Here is a 5,731-nt window from a genome sequence, read left to right on the forward strand (position 1 = left end):
CATCTTAAGCATGGCTATGTAGCACTCACAGGCGGCCATTTGGTCTCCTCGCACTTCTCCTATCCCGTACTCCGTTAGAAACTTCACCAGCAGGTGGTATGTGGACGTTGCCGCCCGCTATGTGTTAAGTATGGGACGACCAATGATGGCGTTGTAGGTAGAGGAGCAATCAATGACAAGGAAATTGACCTCTTTAGTGAGTTGCTAAGGGTACATTCCGATGTTTACTGGCAAAAGAATAATCTCAACAGGAAAGACTTTGATGCCCCCGAATCCTACCAACAGTGTGTCTTAAGGTAGGAGATGCTCTCGGTCGACCCTCATCTGCTGGAACGCAGGGTAGTAGAGGATATCTGCTGAACTCCCATTGTCTACCAATACTCGTCAGGTATTGAAGTCTGTGATGGATAAGCTAATGACCAAGACATTGTCATGAGGGTGGTGTAAACATTTCGCATCTTCCTCTGTGAAGTTGATGGTCAGGTTATTGACCATAGTAGCTTTTGGGGGTCATCCGGAAATCTAGACGCTCTGCACCATACGTAAGTACATTTTCCTAGCCTTCTTGAAGGATCCCGCCATAGTGTTTCCTCCTACGATTACCCTTATTTCACCGAGTGGAGAGATATTGTATCTGTCGAGCATCTGTTGAGGCCTCGATAGATATATCTATCGAACTATTTGTTGAGTTTTAATGAATAGCACTTCTTCACTTGTTTCTTGGACAAATTTGCATGGCTTCAATACTAGACTTGAACTCTTGTGCCTTGAAGTACTAAACCCATCCTAGATCTACCCAATTACAAGTAAAGTGCGTTTTGTCAAAGGATTAGCCAATTTACAATAACATATGTTCTATCAAGTTCCACATATGTCCTAACAACATGCATGCCAATTTTCATGCAAATCAGGTGCTCCTTACCAAATGATCCATAAACTCATATTTAATGCAATTAATTGATGATATTACTATTGGTCTTTGATCACCTTGGAATTTTGCAAGCATGGAGAATATATGAAGATAATGTAATCCAATGATGAATATGTCAAAATTTGCATATAATTAAATAATAATAAGTGATGTAACACACACACACACACACATATATATATATATATATATTGGCTGGGTCAACTAAAAGAAAGCCCTTCTTTTCAATTTGTTAACGCTTAAAATTGATTTATGCAAGGGGGTGGTAACTGGTAAAGATGAGACTAACTTCATTTTTATTCTCCAATGTTTATTTAAATATGAAAACATATATATACTTGCGAATTGTAGACTACCTAAGATATTATGTACACTTTTCCACACTTTACCTTTTGTTTCTAGCTACATGGTTGCTCTTCCCTTTCTTCGCAATCGTGGCTAGGGCTATCCATAGATTGGTTCGGGTTGAGTTTGGACTCTACTCAAACTAGACCCAATTTCGGCGAGTGATAGAACAGAGGACCCGTCACCAATTGTGAGCACCATTGGGTTGGATCTAGCAGTTCTTCGTTTGGATTGAGTCAATTTCGATTAAAACCAAGGGGGGCGACAATGAACAAGATCTCACTAAATCTATTCCAAATTTTGATGGATTACGTCAAATCTTGATAGATCCAACCCAAATCTTGTCAGATCTTGACAAGATCACAACAAATCTAGCTTAAATCTCGATTGATCAGGTCAAGATATTGCTAGATCTGAGAGAGAGAGAGAGAGAGATGAAGAGAATGTCAATTACTGGTGAGATTTGTCAGTGGCAATTACCGGTGAGATTTGTCAATCGATTCAATTTAAATCGGATTTCAAACCTCTAACCCGTCACTTAACCCACTCACATCAGCTGGTGATGCTAGATCCACCACTAGTTGCCTTTCTACTTGGAACAAGTTGGTTCCAATCGGGTGGCACCGAGTTGGAAAAATTAGTCGGGGCTCGGTTTGCTTTGGATAGCCTTAATCGAGGCCATTTGTTAATGTCATTGGGAAAGATTCCAATTTCTCTTCTACTTTTCTTTTGAACTTGATGTTATTAATTTAATTTGGATTAGAACAAAATAAAATAAAAAGAAGGCCTAGACCTTCTATTAAACTGTATACAAACCTTCCTTATTTTTTAAAAAATAATCTATATTCACCTACCCAATAACTTAATATCGCTAAACTTGTTAAGACAATTTAATGTATTTATACTTTTACCCTCACACAAAAAAATCAAATACAAATCCTCTGTATCACTCTTAGTGTTCCATTTTATACTCCACTAATCAAAACTTGGTAATGTATTTTTTTTTTATTTTTTTTACATTCCTTATAAAATAACCAATGTTTAAAATGGGAAAAAAAGAAGAAGAAGAAGAAGAAGAAGAAGAAGAAGAAGAAGAAATTGTGATTAATGAAGTATAAAGTGGAATACAAAAAATAAGATAAAGGAAGTTGATACAGTACTGTACCATAGCTTCGATACAACCAGTATTTTTCAATGTACCACTTTAGATACAAGGTTGTACTGGTCTATACCAAACATACCAAAGGATATTGGTTATTTTAGTAAGAAAATAGAGAGAGAGAGAGAGAGAGAGAGAAACCCAACCCATCCATACGAATAGCCCAACTCTTCATCGATCACTAGACCGTTGCTGGTTTTTGGTTTCCTTCTTAGGGTCAGTCCTACCATTAGGCCAATTAAGCGGTCACTTAAAGCCCCCAAATTTTAACCAATAAAGATATTTCTATACCTGTATGATTATTAATTAGGCTTAGATATTATTCAATAGATATAATATATATATATATATATATATATATTGAAAGTTCACTTGGTGTGTAAAACACTTGTGAATGTTTAGACCCCTAATTACAAAATTACCAAAACAAACTTATATTCAAACAATTGATGTGCGAAATGATAAATGTAAGCAATACCCAAATATGCAAACTATTCTAAGCCATAATTTAATCACAACACAACAGTAATTAAAAGCAAGAATAAGGGATAGAGAGAAGCAAACGCCAGATAACACCGGCATGTGTTATCGAAGAGGAAAACCTCTCCGCTGCCCTCCAAGCGGTAAAATGGTCCACTAGAAAATCAGTTGGGATACATGAATAGCAATAGACCCTCCAAGCCTAATCTACCCGATGCCCTCCAAGCTTCTTGCTTCAACAGGGTCACGTCTAACCTTGTCTTCTCTAGCTTTCCGAATCCCACAATAAGCTCCATATTGCATTTGCCATCCTTGGCATCTTCCAATACTTCCCAATCTCCAAAAACACTCTTAACACTCTAAATGGGTGTGGGTGGGTGTGGGTTGTGTTTGAGTAGAAATCTCCTCCCAATGGGTATAACAATGGGAGAGGGAAAGAGAAGAGACTACAAATATTTTCTCTAAGAATGAGTAGCTCTCTCTCTAATAAGGTGGGTGTGTTGTAGAAACCTCTCTTAGGGTTTTTCTCTCAATAGGCTCCTTACCATTTCTGTGGGTAATGAAGGTATATATAATATGAGTGATGGGCAAATAGGTCACACTCAAAAATCCTCTAACCAGTGAAATTCATGGGTCACTCGTGGGTTACTTGCGGTTCACCTGAGTAGTGAAAACAGCTAGCACATGACTCTTCAACTTCCACAGCTGGCACTTGACTCTTCAGTTGTCTTGATCAAATCTCCACCACTTAATATTAAATCCATTACAAATAAATCTCACAAAAATACAAAGAAATAAATTTATACAATTACGACACTTTTTGTCATGGAATAAGTCAACACTAATGTCATGATAAATGATGATTTTTAGACCCCTTAAACAATTGATTTAACCTAGGTAATTAGCCAAGTTGTTACTTAGTCCAATTAAACAAGTCTAGGTTATCACAATAATAAAGATCAAATCATGCAAAGTAACAGAAAATAAATAACACAAGATATGATCACCTAGGAAACCAAACTGGTAAAAACCTAGGGAGGATTTAACCTAGCTATCCTCAAGGTAAAAAGCAAATCCACTAGAAAGAATCGAAGTTCATACAATAAGACTTACAAGCCCCCACACTCGACTTCTTATTACTACCAACCAGTAGAACTTACTAACACAACCACATGCAAGCTTCGAATCCACAGCCTCCTTCTTTCTTTGGCCTTTGCAAAACACAAACACCCCCGTTTGTGACTTTGAGATCCCACTCAAAGGTTTAGCTACACAAACTCTCCTGTTTGTGACTCCAAGTCTATCCTTGAAGGTTTAGATCATCAACACCTTTGATGACAAGAGAAGGCAGCAACTTCTACAATACCGGATCTTGAGATTCTTCAAGGAATAACATCGGTCGAAGACATAAAAGAGCTTTTTAGGAACAAAACCTTAAATACAAAAGAGACACACTCTTTTCTTTCTGAAAAGCCACATAAAAACGTGCTTAGGGTTTCCTTTATATACTGGGAGAAGTAGATTAGAAACCCTAATCCTTAATGGGCTTGAATTGCTGTTTTGGGCTTAATTAAAATTCTACAGATACGACTTTCGATCGATCGAACCAAACAGATTATGAAATCTTCTTCCTGCAACTTGTATGTTCTTGAATCTTGACTTGAATCACCTTGAGCATTGTCTAATAATACCTATAGACTCTAAGATCTATATCTAGACAAGTTTGTGTTCACGATTTGCTAATTGTTCTAAACATTTAGAACCTAACAAACTCCCCCTTTGGCAATTCGTGACAAAACTTTCATACAAAATGAAATGCTCAAATACAAGAACAACCCAATACAATAAAATGCCCAATTACATTACAAATCCTAATCTAAGACTCCTAACCTAGAAGTTGCAAGAAGCGGTAGAAGGTCTTGATTAGAATGCACCTGTCTTTCCTGAAACACTCAAACACATCACCGCATGTGTGGAAAGAAAGACATATAAACAATAATATGAAACAGAATATAAAAAAAAGTAAATTCTAACTCTCCCCCTAAGTTAGATATATCAAAAAGTTTTTATATTCTCCCCCTTTCAAAAAAAAAAAAACAATTTCAACTCCCCCTAAACAAAACAAAGAGGATAATTCTCTTTCCCCCTTTTTGTCACGTATTGACAAAGACAACCCAATCAGAAGGTCGACAGAAAACTTACGCAACAGAGAATAAGAGAAAATAGAGAATTAAGGGAACACAAAACAATTCAACTCTATAAAAAATAGAGGCAACTCCCCCTACGAAAAGCAACAACTCCCCCTATGAACAACAAGGGTTAAAAACAAGCTTCTCCCCCTATAAAAATAGGAAACAAAAAACAAGTGTTTGGGAAAAAAAAAAGTTTTGGGGAAAAATAAAGGGGTTGGGGATAAATAAAAAGATACAAACCAAGTTTTTTTTTTAAAAAAAAAACTAAGTTAAGGATACACATGAAGAAAAAATATTCTCTCTTTCAATAAAAGCAAACATGACACTATGTGACCCATAAACAGTTGCATGAGTAGAGAAAATATTTGCACATTGATTATCCATCATATCTCTTAAGAAAAATATTTTCTACAATTCACACATAAAAATAGCATATACTAGAAAGTACATAACTCAAAAATTAATCAATCAATTTTTAAATCAAGTTGAGTACCCAATTTAGCAAAGTGTATGCCTGTTATGTGTGAAAACAATGAGAGATATGACTGCAAAACTGCAAGATGGATACAAAACCAATGCAATGCATGTGAATCCTAAACATAAATGATGCATGATAAAAGTTTG

The sequence above is a fragment of the Quercus robur genome, chromosome 9 (assembly GCF_932294415.1).
Source record: "Quercus robur chromosome 9, dhQueRobu3.1, whole genome shotgun sequence".
NCBI lineage: Eukaryota > Viridiplantae > Streptophyta > Magnoliopsida > Fagales > Fagaceae > Quercus > Quercus robur.